The following is a 20,472-nucleotide window of genomic DNA, read 5'->3' on the forward strand; positions in this document are numbered from 1 at the left end:
GCAAAACGAAATTAATAATTAATAGCCCCTCTGAGCTAAAACTTATTTTTGAAAGTATCACATTAGTAGTAGTACAGCTACTGAAAAAGATATTATAAACCTATTTTATAGTTTTATAATTTTTTTTTTTTTTTTTTTAATTTTTTTTTTACAGTAGTGTGAATTTCGCGTAATAATGAACGACATCCCTTTTTGTGTTCACAGTATTATTGGTAAGGTGTTCAACTGTTAGATTTTAAAGTAAACGTAATTCTTGCTGTACATAAATCGAGTAGAAGCTTATCGGATGTCTATATTTGTGTTAAATAAAGAAAGTTTATGTGCTTAATAAACTTATCATCTTCTACATTTTTAAAGCATACAATTACAATTTATATCTATAATTTCTGGAATAGTATAACTTTTCTTTCAGTAGAAATTGCGTTCTTGTTTTCTGAATGTGGCTCCAAATACTCTCTCAATTCATCGCAAATTAAAATAACTATAAATTTTGGCAATCTGAAATACGCAATGAAAACATCTTTTGGCAAAGCAAAAGCATCAATATATTTTCTATAAATTCGCCACCGATTCAGAGATCTACGACCGTATTCTTCGCTTAAATATGAAAAAATCAGCAGCGAAAACACATACAAAGCCATTGTCTACTTAGTACGTCAACTGCACAACCCTGATTGACGGCGCGGCAACACTTTTTCACGCGCTTTCGACAACTTCCGTACTCAGAGAATATAGGATGTCGGGCAGACCTGTTTTTTACTAGCAGCGACATCTGGCGGCCCACAACTTGCTGTCGACTCTCGTAGCGTAGAATAACCGTCCAGGTGGTATTCCGATGATCGAAAAAGCTAACGAAAGCGTTTTCCACTCAAATCGTGTTCTATTCTGAGAATCAGACCACCTTGAAGATCGCTTATTTACATCTACAAAAACAATATGTCGTTTCATTTTAAATGTAATGGATTTGTTCATGAAATGCATCTGACATGGAAACAGGTTTCGATTCGATGATGCCATTGATTTTTCGAATTAAATTTACAGTTAGAAATTTTACTTATTATGAAAACAAATTATAACCAAAGTATTACTTACCAGTTTTTCAAAATAGCACAGCGGTATTTATGTTTAAAAAAAATTCTGCTGTATACCACCTTATTTCGTTTGCTAAACTATTTAAATGAAACTGCTTTACTTGTTTTGGTCAGAGCGGTGGTTATGAAATAAATTGTAGCATTTCTGATTTGAGTGTTTGGTTTCGTACTTATATTATTCGTTATCTTTGTTTTTCATCGTAAAATCGTTGAAGAACATAATTCAAATATTTGATTTATAGCGCGTGTGAAGATTCAATCTTTTATGTAACATATTGAGTGAATAGTGAAGAAATTCTAAAATCCTCATCTAGGGAGGCAAACTGGTCCCGGGTCACTTCCCTTAACCTCACCGATAAAAAAATCTTCTAAAAGTCTTTCGCTAAGCCAGGGTTTATTAAACTGTGGGTCGTCGCGGGACCTGCAGCAGCGGGTTGCCAAAAGTTTTAGCTGTTTTGATATTTCTTTAACTTATTATATTAATTTTACAATTACCAATGAACCAATTACAATTATTATTATGAAAACAAATATTTTTACATGATATATATGAAAATAGATAAAGATAACACAATACAGACAAAAACGGAAACGTTTCGAAGCATTCTTTTTGTAATATAAACGTTCATTTTCCTTGCTTTGCACGTGACGCTTTCATTTTATCTGTTACTTATTTAAAATTTACACACTGTTCTTTGTCTTAAAATTAGAAATCAAAGTTAATGACCTAAACCTGCAGTAGTATATTACAGTACAAGAAAAAGAAATTGACAGTTTCACTTATGCGCGTGTCTTAATTGCGCGATAGTTATGGGGTACCACAAAATTTTTGTAAATATTATGGGGTCGCGACTGGAAATAGTTTAAGAAACCATGGTTTAAGAAACCAATAGTTTAAGAAACTTCACAAATACAGAATTTTGCTGAAAATGTTCCATATGAAACAACAAGGAAATGCATTTCCTAGATTGCTGCTGTTGCTCAAAATTGCACGAAACTCAATTGTCTGATATTTTTAAGTGAAACCAGATCGCTGTGTACTTCGGGAGACTAATAATAATAAATAAAAAGATTCAAAGATGAGTGTAAGTGTTTTATTTTTTAATTAAATTAGTTCGGAAATTTCCAATTTAAAAGAAAAATAAAATTTGTTCATGAAATACATCTGGCATGGGAACAGGTTCCCATTCGATTATTCCATTGATTTTTCAAATTAAATTTACAGTTTGAAATTATACTTATTATGAAAACAAATTATAACATTGATATTACTTACCACTTTTTTTAAAACAGTCCAGCCATATTTATATTTAATAAAAAATTCCTACTATTTCTTGTTTCGACTATTGTAGATGAAGCTGCTTCGCATATTTTGGGCAGAGCGGTGGTTATGAAATAAATTGAAATATTTCTGTTTCCATTCTTTAGTTTTGTACGTAAATCGTTTTCTCTGTCTATTTTTCACCGCAAAATCGTCCAAAAACATAGTTCAAATTTTTGATTTATGGCATGTGTGAAGATTCAATTTTTTATGTAAAATATGGAGTGAAATTTGAAGAAATTCTAAAATCCTTGTCTAGGCATGCAACCTGATCCTGAGTCACTTTCCTTATGCTTCCCTTATCAGGAACGTATTCTATAAAATTAAGTAATTGATGAACAATACTGTGGCCAGGGCAGAAACCAAATTGCTCTTTTGTGATGATATTGTTGTTTTCTATAAATTGAAGAAGTCTTTCTCGATCACTTTTCCAAAAATTTTTCCTATACTTGGAAGTAAACTTATTGGTCTATATGAGTAAAGTTCTTTTTGGATTTTCCAGGTTTAAGGACAGTTATAATGATAGAATGTTACCATTGCTAGGGTAGTAAATGAACCGAAAGCAGGCCTTGATGATATTGGTAATAAGCACAATGTAATAACAAGGAAGTGATTTGAGGCATTTATTTAAGATTCCATCGAAGCGATGAGATTTTCGAATGTGGAGGTTGTTGATGATTTGAGCAACTTCAGAAGGACATGTTGGTTTTAGATGAATGCTATCAGTAGTTTCTTCAAGAGGCGTGGTGAAAGAAATTTTGAACTTCTTCAATGATATCAGTCATTTGAAATGGGTGAAAATCCTTGCAAGGTGATCGGCCATATCCTCTTCAGTGTAGGCAATTCCATTACTAGTATTTAAGGGTCCAATATTGTACGTTGTGTGGCTAGGTAAGATACGAGCGATACGCCAGATTTTAGTGTGTTTATACTGCACTAAGTCGAGAAGATGTTCCCATGATTGTGATTTGTGGCATTTAATAAGCTGTTGTATTTCACGAATTTCTCTGCTGTTATATGTTTTAATATAAATGTATGTCAAGAAGAAATAAGTATTTCTTGTAGCTCCTAAGTGGTATTATTTTACACAAATCTTGCAGCAGCAATTCGAATTATAATAGCACGACGAACGCTAAGATATTGTTATGAAATTTGTACTTAGATAGGTAATTTTAGTAGAATGATAATTGAAATAGTTGTATTTTGCTGTATAATGTATGTAGCGCGATACAAATTTAAGAGAAAGCTTTGCGGGAAAAGTAAGAATACAGGAATGTACATTTGAGTAAATGGGAATATCGGCAATTGGTATGGAAACTGAATACATGTGATTGACCACTACGTTAGCTGTAACCGTAATCCTACCCTCTTACTGATTTCTAGTAATTTTGAGAAGCAGAAAGTAGTATCTAGCGGCCGGTTGAAAACTATTTAAGGATCAGTAGTTGTTCAAGTCTGCAGCTTAGGTATTGCTCTTGCGATTTGTTAGATCCGCATGAATTAAAATATATCCTAATTAGCTTTCTCTTTCGATGCCCTTTGCATTGCGTTGTCTTTGGCGTTCTTAGTAGCTTGAAGCGAAACTACGGATTGTGCTGTTTGATACTTTGTGCATATGAACGAGTTTAGTTTTCTGAGGAAAATTTCAGAATTTTAGAGTGTTTATTTTGATAAAATTAATTTCTCAAAATATCATCGGACCGGTTTCTTTTGAATCTATTACGAACCCTTATACTCACAACAACATAAATTGAATGAATACTTCTAAAGAAAGCAATATGATCGAGCACATTTCTAATTTGTATTCGCAGTGGGGGGAGGAACAAATGTCAAAATCCGTCAAAATATTAACTTAAATCTTGCACTAAATATGCGGCACTAATATAAATGCAAGAAGATAAAGTTAAAAAATGAAGAAGATAAAGTATTTACAAATTCAGAAAATGGGATTTCCCTAATAATTTTAGTTTGGAAGATTTCAATTCTTCTTCTGTCTGTTTTTCGAACAGTCGCCCACAGTGGAATTACATACAGTAGAACTGGATTTACTAAAGTTAGATGCATTTGTTGTTTTGTACTAATATTAAGTTTGGAATTCTTGCAAATTAAAGAGCGAAGGGAAATATTTGCGGATGAGGCTTTCATGATTGTTTGTTGTGCTTGATCTTTAAAAAGTCGTTGCTTATCAAGATCCAAGGTAATTAACAGTATTTGCAATAGGCAGAGGTGTGTCACCTGCGTATTTGAAAATGGTAGACTTTAATGGCACTGGCATATCATTAATACATAAAATATAAAGTGAAGTGGCGAGAACACTGCCCTGTGCAACGCCACTTTTACAAATTTTTCGTCTTGAGAGAGCTGAACCAAAATTCACCTGGAAGGTGCGGTTGTGGAGATAACTTTTAATCAGTTTTAAGAAATTATTGAGCAGTAGAACAAGATACAGCTTGAAGAGCTTCGTGCCACACCTTGTCAAAAACCTTTTCAAAATCAATAAAATACGTGGTAACACTATTCTTTTGCAAAAGGAATCAGCAGTGTATTGTCAGCGGCCGAGCTGTAAAGTCGCTGAATACTGGTAGTTCGGTCCGAGGTTTGAATCCCGCTACCGGGCTGGCTGCATGGGTGTTTTCGTGGTTTTCCCCATGTGTAACGTGTATACGAGCGAGTTTCCCTTAGAAAGTCCTCCACGAAGGCATCCCTCAAATTAGGCAGATAGCCCTAGTGTTCTTTGCCATAATTAAATACACCAACACCAGCAATGTATTGTATAAAATTAAGTAACTGATGTACAGTACTGTGGCCAGGGCGGAAACCAAATTGCTCTTTTGTGATGATATTGTTGTTTTCTAAAAAATTGAAGAAGTCTTTTTTTTGGATCTCTCTTTCAAAAAGTGTTTCAATACTTGGGAGTAAACTTATTAGTCTATACGAGTAAAGTTCTTTTGAACTTTTACGAGGTTTCAGAACAGTTATAATGATAGAATGTTTCCATTGCTGGGAGTTGAGCCGACGGCAGTCATTAATGATATTGGAAATAAGCACATTGTAATGACGAAGAAGATCCTTGAGGCATTTATTTGAGATTCCATCGAAGCCATGAGCTTTTCGAATGTCGAGGCTGTTAATGATTTCAGCAACTTCAGAAGATGTTAGTTTTAGAAGAATGCTTCCAGTAGTTTCTTTCAACTGCGTGGTGAAATTTTGAACTTCTTCAATGACATCAGGCATTGTAGTTTGAATTGGGATGAAAATAATTGCAAGGTGATCGGCTATATCGTCTTCAGTGTAGGTAATTCTATTACTAGTATTTAAAGGTTTAATATTGTACGTTGTGTGGGTACGTAAGGTACCAGCTATACGCCAGGTTTTAGTAAGTTTACACTGCATTGATTCGTGCCGTTTACTAAGCTGTTTATTTTTTTACGAATTCTTCTGCTGCTATCTGTTTTAGAATAAATGTACGTCAAGATGAAATAAGTATTTCTTGTAGCTCCTAAGTGGTAATAATTCACATAAATCTTGCAGTAGCATTTTGAATTATAATAGCACGCCGTACGCTAAAATACTGTTACGAAATTTGTACTTAGATAAGTAATTTTAGTAGAATGATAATTAAAATTGTTGTATTTTGCAGTGTAATGTAGAACGAAAAAATTTTAAGAGAAAGCTTTCCCGGTAAAATAAGAATACAGGGGCAAGTGCATTTAATTTGAGTAAATGGGTATATCGGCAATTTATATTGAAATTGAATATATGTAATTTATCCCTATGTTAGCTGTAATCATAATTCTACCCTCTTATTGATGTAATTTTGAGAAGCAGAAAGTACTAGAAACATCTCGCGGTATATATACCACTGGTGGAGAATAGCTGCTCTAAATTATTTTTAAAGCTTCAGTTGCCCATATCCTTAACAGTTCTCCGTAGATGCTTAAAATAATGCTTGATGTTTACTTTCCCTTTCCTTTTTTAAGAGGTAGTTAGCATGGGAAGGTACTAAAAGTTTACCCACGATACATCGCTAGTATCCTCTATACATTTACCTATATAACTGTACCCATAGTTACAAACGATTTTCATGCGATACTTTCCAAACGGTAGCCTGATCCCCATGCAGACGACGTGCAATAGCTCTTGCTCTTGAGGGGGAATGTTCATCTAAAATGTTCAAGATGGATTTCTTAAATGCGAGGTTGTCGTACAGTTCTTGTCGCATTAATATTATCAGAGTTGGCGGCAAATGACCCGTGTTCCACGCAACCTCTCGAAAACAGTGTGCTAGGCCTCTTCAGAAACCGTTCCTGGTACAACCGCAGTGTTGCTCTGCTATTCCCTTTAGCATCGTCATACATTAGATGCATGCCAGTTTAGAACTCACCCAGCACTCTGAAAATCATAGTTGCGAAAGTCATTTTTCCACTGGTGCATCGGATCAGGGTTTGCTCGGATCACCTCTACCCATTCATTGGCCAGTCAATATTATCAGCCGAAAAAAACCTTCGAGTTTATTTTCATATTCTTGAATCAAATTACAAAAGTAAGGTCCAACATGGGTAAAAGGAAATAATTGCACTCAATTTTTGCTTGCTTTACCTGCCTGTTAAGAACGGATTTTATCTCAATACAGTTCGGAGCGTCAAATAGCCCGAAGTCCATGCCGAAAGACAGTCTCGAAACCCTCTCGCAACGATAAAGTATGTCAACGGCGTTTATACTTCTCTTGCGCTTCGCTCTCTCCCTTTGGGTCGCATTGACACTTGCTCTAGGCAGTGCACTGGACGCCCACATTTCTCGCATCTCGGCAGGCACTGGACACCTGTTAAGTAGCAAAGTACCTTCTTATTACTGGTTTGGTTTTGGTTTATTAGATTATGACAAAGCACTCGAGGGCTATCTGCCTTAAGGGAGGGATGCCTTCGTGGAGGACGTTTTAAGGAAAACCGGCTCCTATGCACGTTACACACGGGGAAAACCTCGAAAACACCCATGCAGCCAGCCCGTTCACGGGTTTCGAACCTCGGAACGAACTTCCAGTGTTCAGCGACGTTGCCGATCGTCCGCTTGTGTGCCTTCTTATTACTGTTCCATGACTTTATATTAATTGTTTAATAATAAAGACGTTTAATAGTATTTTTAAACTGTACGATACCTGTATTTTTGTATGTCTAAAAACTGGTACAATAAGTATTGACTTTGCATTCCCATCCTTGTTAGAATACTTTATTTTCATAACTGTGTTCTACTATCATTGCAGCTTTTATAATGATGTTTGTGCACACATTAATTACAGAAATGTTGATTAGAAAATTAATTTTAAGAAGAAAACGTTGTAAAAAAAGCGGATCAATTTGTCACAGTTCGAATCACTTTTCCGTACCTATATCAGATATATCAGATTCGTAGAATCACCTATATCAGATTCGTACAGATTAATATAAAATTATTAAAATTCAGACTTCGACGTCTAGGAAATCTCACCGGGTGGCGATTGGCCTCTCGAGGACAAATGTCCAGAACCGACCGACTAGCGGGGGGAGACCTGGCGTTTGATCCGAGGTCCGATCTGCCGGTTCATGTCCCGGGGATTGGATGTCCGGAACCGGCTGGAAACCACTGTAGGCGGGGTGAACTTTGCGCGAGAGATCGTCGTAGGCAGTGGCGGAAGGCAGGAGACCCGGCGTTTGATCGATGGGCAGGGACTAAGGGAATGGCTTCAGGTTCGCCTGCTTGCGTCTCCCATAGCTCAGCGTCAGCCTCCTCGTGGCTCCGTTGGAAACTATACGGTGCCTTGGTCCAGGTCTTGGCTCGTATAGGCTAATGATGCTGAGCAACAATCCCAGGCGATCAACTGTTGTGAATCTTCGGAATCGACCATTCTTGGGAGGAGACCGGGGTCTTCCAGACCACTGGCTGGACTTGTGTCCTGCCAGTTTCGATTTGCTGGGAATCAGACTTCACAGGACTAGAACCATAGGTCCATGCTATGATAGTCGCGAGCTTGGCAGGGACAGTACTGGTACTGTCATGTCCGTTGCCTTCGCTGTGGGGAGGCTCTCATGTAGATTAAGTGCTGTGCCGAGGGGGGGGGGACGGCTGCCCGTGCAGCCCTCAGTGTGATGGATTGTGGCGATGAACATGAGAAGTCCCTGCGGGTTGTTCGCTGAGTTGGCGCCCCACCGGCACAGTCAACTAAGGAAGGCCTATGTATCATGTAAGGTCGCTCTAGAAGCAGCCAGGTAATGTTGCCTGAATTAGTGCCACTGTCCATATACTTCGTTTCTGCTTATAAACACACAAATGGTATTACCGTAAAATGCTTTCGATCAATATTTATCTCTAACTTTTTAACAATACTGTAATAACCTTTATTCACTTTTAAGGAAAAGAATAGAGCTTATACACGCTGCACTGAAAAATACTTCGGAAATTTAATTATTCCAATTTAAGAGAAAAATCAGATTTGTTCTTGAAATGCATCTGACATGGAAACAGGTTCCGATTCGATGATGCCATTTATTTTTCAAATTAAATTTACCGTTTGAAATTATACTTATTATGAAAACAAATTTTAACCAAAGTATTATTTACCAGTTTTTTAAAATAGCACACAGCGATATTTACGTTATAAAAAAAAAATTACTTTTTGAAGGTAGACAAATTTTTGAGATTGCTTTAAATAAAACTGCTTTGCCTGTTTTAGACAGAGCGGTGTTTATGAAATAAGTTGTAGTCTCTGTTTTGATTGTTTGGTTCTGTACTTAAATTATTTCTTCTCTTTGTTTTTCACCGCAAAATCGTTCAAGAACATAACTCAAGTATTTGATTTATAGCGCGAGTGAAGATTCATTTTTTTTATGTAACAAATTAAGTGAATAGTGAAGAAATTTTAAAATCCTCATCTAAGGATGCAAACTGGTCCCGGGTCACTTCCCTTAACCTCGCCGATAAAAAAATCTTCTAAAAGTCTTTCGCTAAGCCAGGGTTTATTAAACTGTGGGTCGTCGCGGGACCTGCTGCAGCGGGTTGCCAAAAATTTTAGCTGTTTTGATATTTCTTTAACTTATTATAATAATTTTACAATTACCAAATATTTTTATATGATGTATCTGAAAATAGATAAAGATAAGACAATACAGACAAAAACGGAAACGTTTCGACGCATTCTTTTTGTTATATAAACAGACATTTTCCTTGCTTTGCACGTGACGCTGTCATTTCGTCTGTTAATTATTTAAAATTTTCACATTGTTTTATGTCTTAAAATTAGAAATCAAATTTAAGAATCTAAAACTGCAATAGTATATTACAGTACAAGAACAAAAATTTACAGTTTCATTTATGCGTGTGTCTTATTTGCGAAATACTTATTGGGCTCACAAAAGTTTTGTAAATGTTATGGGGTTGTGGGCGTCGCGACTGAAAATAGTTTAAGAAGCCCTGCGCTAACTTCACAAATACAGAATTTTGCTGAAAATGTTCCAAATGAAACAACAAGGAAATACGTTTCCTAGATTGCTGCTGTTGCCCAAAGTTGCACGAAACTCAATTCTGTGAAGCTTTTATAAAGTTAAAACAGATCCCTGTGCACTTCGGGAGAATAATAATAAGAAGAAAATGATTCGAAGAAGAATGTAAGTGTTATTTTTTTAATGTGTTGTCATAATCTTTTTTTAATAGTTCAAATTTGTATTTTAAATTGCTGTTTCCTTTACTATGTTGATAATCTTTACCAAACTTACTATAAATACCGATAATTTTGGAATCCTTCTAAAAAAAGAAGGCGTGGAAATCACAAACTTTCCCATGGTAAGTAATTTTTACACTTTCATCCGTAAAAAATCGCCAAATTGGTCCAAGATGTTTGCGATAGTACATAAGTCCAAAATAATGGCTATTTCTGGCCCCAGTATTGAGAAAATCTAAAACTGATTAGTGCCTGCCATCAGAAAAGAGGATTTGTCTTGTTACGAGGGTGTAAACCTGAACAACTTTACCAAATCAACGTTTAGAGATAAACCTTTCGATCTCACTTTTTATCACATTTTAACATTTCTTCTTCTACCATTTCTGGCAAGTCCCCCATAAATTTAATTGCTAGCAATGGATAAGAGTCATGTGAGAACACTTTTACAATTCTTATTAGATGACCACAGGCTACCAGGCATGGTCCTAAGCCACGGAGCCTATTTCAAGAATACATTCATAAGAACGCAAACCCTACTAGAGAAGGCGCGGTGCTTCCCATTATTTTTAACCTTATTAGGGGCAGAATTATGCAAATTTTTTGTTTCTCATACAAATATAAATTTCGCAAAATTTTCAAAACATGATGCGCTGAAAACAGTGCAATTTATCCATTGTTCGTAAACAGTGTACAAAACAGATGACTTTGAAACTGTCATTTCGACTGAAAGTATTAATCCACTTTTGTTGAGCCTTCGATTATAATGGGAACGGTGCTCTTTTGTCCGACGTGGGGCTATAATCTAACTTAATACCCGTTGTATAACGTCTAAATAATGCAAAGGTCTATAACATCAGTCTTTCAAAACATAAAAAAAACTTTACTTGATGTTAAAACTGATGCTGAGAGGTAATATTTATGCCTGCTTTTAACTTTATTTTCAGTACTTGTGTGGAGATTCTGAATCCGAAAGAAGGTTCTTGGAATTATCAGTCATAATTTCAATTAAGATTGGCAGCTGGTAACTGAATTTCCAAAACTCCCAGGTAAAGTAAATGTCGAAAGTTCTATGAGAAATCTCAGTTTAACCTTTGGAAAATATGAGTGATAATCTCCACCATTATAAAACCGGGTTAATTTATCACTCGCTCGGTTTTGAGTTTAGCTCTCAATAAATTTCTGAATTGAGTGTAACTGGGTTTTATGTCTAGCCGAACTTTATTTTTCGTATACTCAAAAATTCGTAATTCCTAGATGTTCATGTCAGTTGAAAACCATGCTGGTTCAAATATATATTTTTTGGAAGAAAAAAATGTCTAGATAAAAATTTTTAAATTTCATTAAAATGTCACTGAATTTTGATTTCCGTGAATTGTCGTCACTCACAAAGAGAAATCAAAGTTACGAAATATACCAGGGACGCATTTCCTATTGAAACGAATTTTAAACAACCTAGGAACAAACACTATACTCCAAAACCACCGCTTCGACTCAAAGATACAACGAAGCTTTATGAAAGAAATCTAATATTTAAGATATAGTTGTGAGAGTAGATCATAGATATCAATTTTTGAAAAGGTACGCAACGAGGAGGTCTTCGCCTTCCTATATTTGATCCGTCGAAGGGGCATAAAAAGAGAAAATAAAATCCAATAATTGGGCACAGTAAGTGCTGGAGATATCCGATGTGCCATATTGTAGCATTAATAATTCTTGAAAACAGTAAGCAAATATTTTGGCATATCATAGCATATCTTATAGCATGACATTTAGTAGAATGGGCGCTACAACTGCAGCGACCTTCCTCCATGGCGTCTCCTTTCTGTGGGGCTTTAATCCGGAGGCAATAAATCAATATAGTTCTTTAATTTGCTGTAGATTATTCTTTGAAAAATCTTTCGTAGGCCTGGAAGCATGTTAATGGGTCTGTACCCATCTGGCCTAGAGATATCCTTCCCGGGCACACGCAATAAAATAATCTTTGCGATTTTCCATTTTGAGGTAAAATAGCTTTGACTGAGGTACGCATTAATAATGCTCGTGAGTTTTGTCACAACATTGCAGGCCATATTTCTAGGAGCGTTGTTGTTACTTCCATCAATGCCTGGGACCTTTTTTAACTTTAGGCTTCTTTGTAATCTCTTTGATCTCACAATTTCCAAATTTTTACACTGCAGAAATATACAAAAAAAAAAAAAAAAAAAAAAAAAAATTGCATTAGAGGATCGATTACGAATGAAGTGTATGTCTTTTGGATTATGAATAGGTAAGATATTGTAATCAACAACAAGAAAATACAGACAAATAAAAAACAAAATAAAAAAAAATTTCTAAGGTTTCAGATTTTAAATTATGCTTAGTGTGTTACCTTTATTTATAAAATATCATGCTCTTTGCACTTAAACCATGAAATTCAATTCAACAGCAATATCATATAATTTAAAAAGAGTATAGCTTTAGAAATTCCTATAGATAGTCTCGGGCTCTAAGATGAAAATGTTTTTTTCCTCTTTTATTTTCGTACAGTGTTGCTATTGCTCGCTTTGAAATCGTTGAGTCTTTTAATCAAACACTCATAAATGCTTTACAAAATATGAAATATATAATAGAACAAATTCCCAGTTCCAAATATAGGCTTCCAGATGCCTATAATACAGTGGAGGATTACGTTATTAAAAATTTGATGGTTCTATGTACCGTTGTTTTATCACAGTGCGAGAAACATTCATACATTTATGAAGATTCTTCATTATTTATTTTCTTTAAATATAATAGAGTCCGATAATATTTGGTGGCAACTATTTGAAAAGTGAAATGCTGCAAAATGGAAAAACGAAATTAATAGCCCTTCTGAGCTAAATATTATTTTTAAAGTATTGCAATATTAGTAGTACTACATATACTGAAAATATATTATAAAAACTATTTTATAGTTTTATAATATTTTTTTTTTTAATTTTTCTTTCACAGTGTGAATTTCGCTTGATAATGAGCAACAGTCTTTATTCTGTTCACCATATTGTTCGTAAGGTATTCCACTGTTATATTTTAAAATAAGCTTAATTCTTGGTGTACAGAACTCGAGTAGATGCTTCTCGGATGTCTATATTAACTGAAGAAGGATTATATGCTCGATAAATACTTATTATCTTCTACACTTTAAAACTGTATTATTACAATATATACTTATAAGTTCAGGAAAAAATATAAATAACCTTTCTTTAAGTCGAAATTGCGTTTTTTTGTACTGAATGTCGCTCCAGATTCTCTCTCAGTTTATCGCAAATTAAAATAATTATAAATTTTGGCAATCTGAAACGTGCAATGAAATCATCTTCTGGCAGAGCAAAAGCATCAACATATTTTCTATAAATTCGCTACCGATTCAGAGATCTACGACCGTATTCTTCGTTTAAATACGAAAAAACTAGCGGTGAAAACACATACAAAGCCATTTTATATTTAGAACGTCAACTAGACAAGCCTTTTGACGACGAGTGAACAGTTTTCCCCGCGCTTCCGACGACTTCCGTACTCAGAGAGTATGCTATGTCGGGCAGACCTGTTTTTCGCTAGCAGCGACATCTGGTGACCCACGAAGTGATGCCAACTCTCGGAGGATACAAGAGGTATCCTGCGTTGGGTCATAATTGACCAAGTTTTGAATATGTTGATATTTGGAAATTTGAAGCGTAGAACAGAAGTTATGTGTAGTTTGGAGATTATAATTCTAAATTATAATAAATATTTGTAATTCTAAATATATGCAATTGCTGAATTCTTATGTATTTAGGATTGCTCTAATAATTTTAATGGAAGATTTCAATTTTTCTTCTGTCTGTTTCCGAACAATCGCCCACAGTAGAATTGCATACAGTAGAACTGGACTTACTAAAGTTAGATACATTTGTCGTTTTGTACTGATATTAAGTTTGGAATTCTTGCCAATTCAAGAGCTAAGGGAAATTTTTGCTGTTGTGGCTTTCATGATTGTTTGTTGTGCCTGACTTTTAAAGAGTATTTGCTTATCAAAAGTGATTCCAAGGTATTTAACAGTATTTGCAATAGACTGAGGTTCATTATTAATTTTTATGTTGATGTTGACTGAGATATGCTACTCGTATCTTCGAAAGATCATAATATGACTTTCGGTGGGACTAAATTTGAGATTCGAAAATTTACACCAGTGAGAAATTTGGCGTCTGGCTATTTCTAGTTTATCAACAGCTAATTCTGGTCAGATGACTTGGTAGCAATTACTGTATCATCTGCGTATTTGAAAATGGTGGAGTTTAATGGTACTGACATATCATTAATATATAAAATATAAAGTGAAGGGGCCAGAAGACTGCCCTGTGCTACGCCACTTTTACAAAGTTGTCGTCTTGAATGAGCTGAACCAATTTTCACCTGTAAGGTACAGTTGTGGAGATAACTTTGGATAAGTTTTATGAAAATATTGGGAGGCAGTGGAACAACATGTAGCTTGAAAGGTAAATCTTCGTGCCACACCTTGTCAAAAAAAGCCTTTTCAAAATCAATAAAACACGTGGCAACAGTAACAGTAAATCATTTTGGTAAAGGAATCAGCAATGCATTCTGTAAAATTATGTAACTGAGTAACAGTACTGTGGGCAGGGCGGAAACCAAGTTGCTCTTTTCCGATGATATTGTTGGTTTTTAAAAATTGAAGAAGTCTTTTTTGGATCCCTCTTATAAGATTTTTCCAATTCTTGGAAGTAAACTTATTGGTTTACATAAGTAGAGTTCTTTCGAATTTTTGCCAGGTTTCAGAACAGTTATAATAAATATACGTAGATGAAATAAGTATTTCTTGTAGCTCCTAAGTGGTGATAATTCACATAAGCCTTGTAGTAGCAATTTGATTTATAAGAGCACGCCGAACGCTAAGATACTGTTACGAAATTTGTACTTAGATAAGTAATTTTAATAGAATGATAATTAAAATTGTTGTATTTTGCTGTGTAATGTAGCGCCATGCATAATATGAACAGAAAGCTTTACCGGACAATTAAGAATACAGGGGCAAGTGCATTTAATTCGAGTAAATGGATATCTCGGCAATTTGTTTTGAAATTGAATATATGTAATTGAACACTATGTTATCTGTAACCGTAACTCTATCCTCTTATTGATTTCTAGTAATTTCGAGAAGGAGAAAGTACTAGAAATATCTCGCTACCGGTTGAAACTATTTAAGGACGGAGGGAAGGCATCTGCTCTCAATAGTTGTTCAGTACAGTTGTTTGTCGTTGTTGTTAAGATTTGTTATTTCCGCATGAATTGAGATATATCCCTTTCGCTTTTGATGCCCTTTGCATTGCGTTGTGTTTAGCGTTCATATCAGTTTGAGCGAAACTACGGATTGTTCTGTTTGATACTTTATCCACGAGTTTATTTTTCTGCGGAAAATTTCATAATTTTGGAGTGTTTATTTTGACAAAATAAATTTCTCAACCTATCATCAGACCTGTGTGCTTTGAATCTACTACGAACCCGTATACTCGCAATAACATAAATAGAATGAATACTTGAAAAGAAAGCAATATGTGCAAGCACATTTCTAATTTGCGCTCCCAGTGGGGGAAACAAACTGTTCAGATCCGTCAAAATACTAACCTAAATCTTGCACTAAATATGCGGCACTAATATAAATGCAAAAAGATAAAAAGTGAAGGTTATAAAGTATTTACAAATCCAGAAAATTCCTTTATGAGTTTGCATGGTGTCAAACTCGATATGTCTTTCATTTCGAAGTGATATCTATTTGTCCACTCGGTTAAACAGTACAACTGGAAGATTAATTTATTTAAAACTGGAATTTAAGAAGTTCTTTCCACGAGAGAAAGACCGCACTTTATCAGTTTACGTTATGATCTATTGTTTTTGCTCTCTTGTGAGTTTGCTCGATGATGTATTCATAATTTCCAATATTATTACGAATTATTTCATGGAAGTGATTGCCGCATTTTCTGTAGAACTTGTTCCCACCAGCGGCCGAGCGGTAAAGACGCTGAACACTGATAGTTCGGTCGGAGGTTCGAATCCCGCGAACGGGCTGGCTGGATGGATGTTTTCGTGGTTTTACGTGTATACGAGCCAGATTCCCTTAGAAAGTCTTCCACGAAGGCATCCCTTCCTTTAGGCGGATAGCCCTCGTGTGCTTTGCCATAATTAAATAATCCAATCCAATCCTGTAGAACAGGGCGCATTTGCGATGTTTCTTAGACATTTAATTTGCATTCTCTAAAGATTAATTCTCTTTGATTCTGCCGTAGCAGTACAAACAGCGCTACGTGTAGCATGATCGGTCTGATAGCTCGTAGCTATAAGAACTGTTAATGTTGAGTTTGTGTTAATGTTGAGTTACAATATTCTCAAATCACGTAGGAAATTGAGAAATACAAAGCAACAAGAAGATAAAATGCCTGCTCTTAGAGACAGCAAATCGACTTAAAATATATTTGAATTGAAAAGTATTATGATCCTGGAAATGGTGGCGACGTAAAGTGTCGACTCGCTATTAAATCGATCGACTCTAAATGAATTAATGATACACTGTTATCTTTTTAAAGGAAAGTATATTTTTGTTTCCCCTTAAACGTAACATCCATATCAATTATTCCTTTTAAAAACATCGTTCGTGACGAATTTTCTGTCTCTGGCTAAAAGAATATTTGTCAATATAAAAATGTATCATTTTGCTAAAGTCTATGAGTGGTTTTTAACTTTAAACAAAGTTCAGATCTCATACATTTACGAGTGTTAGAGAAAAAACATAAAATTATATTTGCGTACTTAATTTTTGTATTTAATCAATCAAACTAGTTTGTTTTCGTACCATACAATTCTCCCTTGCGTACCACCAGTGGTACGTATACCGCTGGTGGAGAATCGTTGCTCTAGGTCATTTTTAATGCTTCAGTTGCCCATCTCATTAACAGTTCTCTGTAAATACTTGAATTTTTTTTTAAAGCTTGTTTTTTCCTTTCCTTTTTACCTTTTTCTTTTTAAGAGGTAGTTACTTGGGGAAGGTACTACCAGTTTATCCACGGTACATCGCTAGTATCCTCCATACATTTACCTGTATAACTGTAACCCTCATGATCCAAATGCAGACGACGTGCAATAGCTCATGCACTTGAGGGGTAAAGTTCATCTAAAATGTTCAATATGGATTTCTTAAATGCGAGGGTGTCATACAGTTCTTGTCGCATTACTATTACCAGGGTTGGCAACAAATGACGCGTGTTCCAGACAACCTCTCGAAAAGAGGCCACCTCGGAAACCGTTCCTAGTAGAACCGCAGTGTTGCTCTGCTATTTCCTTTAGCAGCGCCGTGCATTAGATACATACCAATTTAAAGCTCGCCCATCACGCTCAAAATAATAGGTGCGAAAGATATTCCTCCACTGGTGCGTCGGATCGGGGTTTGCTCGGTTCACTGCCGCCCTCTACCTATACATTTACCAGTCAATAATATCAGCCGAAGAACCTTCCAGTTTATTTTCATATTCTTGAATCAAATTAAAAAGTAAGGCTGCGTACTTTTTCCCATTATGAAGGTTATGTTTGTCCAACATGTTGAAAAGGAAGTAATTGTACTCATTTTTTGCTTGTTTACCTGTCCATTAAGAACGCATTTTATTTCAATCCACTTCGGAGCGTCAAATAGTCCGCCCGTCCATGCTGAAAGAAAGTCTTGGCAAACCCTCTCGAACTTGCTTCCGACAGCGCACTGGACGCCCACACTAAAATCCTTGATTGTTAAGTGGCAAACTACCTTCTTATTACTGTTCCATGACTTTATATTAATTGTTTAATAATAAAGATGTTCGACGGTTTTACTAAACTGTATGATAGCTCTATTTTTGCATGTCTAAAAACTGAGACAATAAGTATTAACTTTGCATTACCATCTTTGCAAGAATATAATAACTTGCGTAACTGCGTTCTACTATTATTAAAGCTTTTATAATGACGATTGTGCACACATTAATTTCAGAGATGTGGATTAGAAAATTAATTTTGAGAAGAAAACGTTGTAAAAAAACGCTGATCAATTTTTCACAGTTCAAATCATCACTTTTCCGTATCTAGTAGAATCACCCATGTCAGATTCCGAGAGGTTAATATAAAATTATTAAAACTCACACTTGGTCGTCTAAGAAATGTCACTTCGTTTCTGTTTCTAAACAAATAAATTGTATTTAGGTCTATTGCTTTCGATCAATATTAGCATTTATCTCTGATAACTTTTCAAGAAAATACGTAATAGCCTTTATTCATTCTAAAAGAAAAGAATAGAGCATATACACGTTGGACTGAAAAATATTAGTTATCTAAATTCAAATTATTCAATGAAAAAATCAGATTTGTTCATGAAATGCACCTGACATGGAAACAGGTTTCGATTCGATGATGCGATTGATTTTTCGAATTAAATTTACATTTTGAAATTGATTTTTCAAATTAAAAATACTGTTTGAAATTATACTTATGAAAACAAATTGTAACCAAATTATTACTTACCAGTTTTTTAAAATTGCACAGCGATATTTACGTTTTAAAAAAAATAATTTATGAAATTAGACAGAGTTGCTAAGATTGTTTTAAATGAAACTGCTTTGCCTGTTTTAGACAGAGCGGTGGTTATGAAATAAATTGTAGTATTTCTGTTTTGATTGTTATTTCTGTACTTAAATTATTTCTTCTCTTTGTTTTTCCCCGCAAAGTCTTTAAGAACATAATCCAAATATTTGGTTTATAGCGCGTGTGAAGATTCATTTTTTTTTATGTAACATATTGAGTGAATACTGAAGAAATTCTAAAATCCTCATCTAGGGAGGCAAACTGGTCCCGGGTCACTTCCCTTAACCTCACCGATAAAAAAATCTTCTAAAAGTCTTTCGCTAAGCCAGGGTTTATTAAACTGTGGGTCGTCGCGGGACCTGCAGCAGCGGGTTGCCAAAAGTTTTAGCTGTTTTGATATTTCTTTAACTTATTATGTTAATTTTACAATTACCAAATATTTTTACATGATGTAACTGAAAATAGATAAAGATAACACAATAGAGACAAAAATGGAAACGTTTCGACGCATTCTTTTTATAATATAATTTTCCTTGCTTTGCACGTGAGCTCACATTTTTTTCTGTTACTTACCTAAAATTTTCACATTGTTCTATGTCTTAAAATTGGAAATCAAAGTTAATGACCTAAAACTGCAATACTATATTACAGTACAAGAAAAAGAAATTGACAGTTTCACTTATGCGCGTGTCTTATTTGCGCGATACTTAGGGGGTCCCACAAAATTTTTGTAAATATTATGGCGTCGTGAGGGTCGCGACTGAAAATAGTTTAAGAAACCCTGCACTAACTTCACAAATACAGAATTTTGCTGAAAATGTTCCAAATGAAACAAGAACGAAATGCATTTCCTAGTTTGCTGTCGTTGCTCAAAATTGCACGAAACGCAATTCTCTGATGTTTCAATAAAGTGAAAACAGATCGTTGTGTACTTCGGGAGAATAATAATAATAAATAAAAAGATTCGAAGAAGAATGTAAGTGTTTTATTTTTTAATTAAATTAGTTCGGAAATTTTCACTTTAAAAGAAAAATAAGATTTGTTCATGAAATACATCTGGCATGGGAACAGGTTCCGATTCGATTATGCCATTGATTTTTCAAATTAAATTTAGAGTTTTAAATTATACTTATTATGAAAACAATTTATAGCCAAGATATTACTTACCAGTTTTTTAAAATAGTCCAGCCATATTTATATTTAAAAAAAAAAAAATTCGAATGGTTGGTTTGACTATATGACTGCAAGTCGTGCGGGAACTACAGCAGGAAGTTGCCAAAATTTTTTGCAGTTCTGATATTTATTTAACTTATTATAATAATTTTACAATTACCAAATATTTTTACATGTTGTATCTGAAAATAGGTAAACATAAGACAATTCGCACAAAAGCGAAAACGTTTCGACGCATTCTTTTTGTGCCATAAACGTTCATTTTCCTTGCAATGCACGTGACACTGCCATTTCGTCTGCTACTTATTTAAAAATTTCATTTGTTCTATGTCTTAAAATTAGAAATTAATGACCTAAAACTACAATAGTATATTACAATTTAAGTGAAAAAAATTGACAGTTTCACTAACGAGTGTTTCTTATCTGCGATATACTTATAGGGTCCCAAAAAATTTTTGTAATTATTTTGGGGGCCAGGCGTAACCATCGAGACTGAAGGCCTCTGCACTCCCTACCCTGAAAGCTCGTGACGTCACACAGCTCGATCTAACCGCCGAGACTCCAAACATGTTTTCGCGCGGCGT

Source organism: Stegodyphus dumicola, chromosome 11 (genome assembly GCF_044657685.1).
Source record: "Stegodyphus dumicola isolate Sdum_Otavi_A_Nest chromosome 11, ASM4465768v1".
NCBI lineage: Eukaryota > Metazoa > Arthropoda > Arachnida > Araneae > Eresidae > Stegodyphus > Stegodyphus dumicola.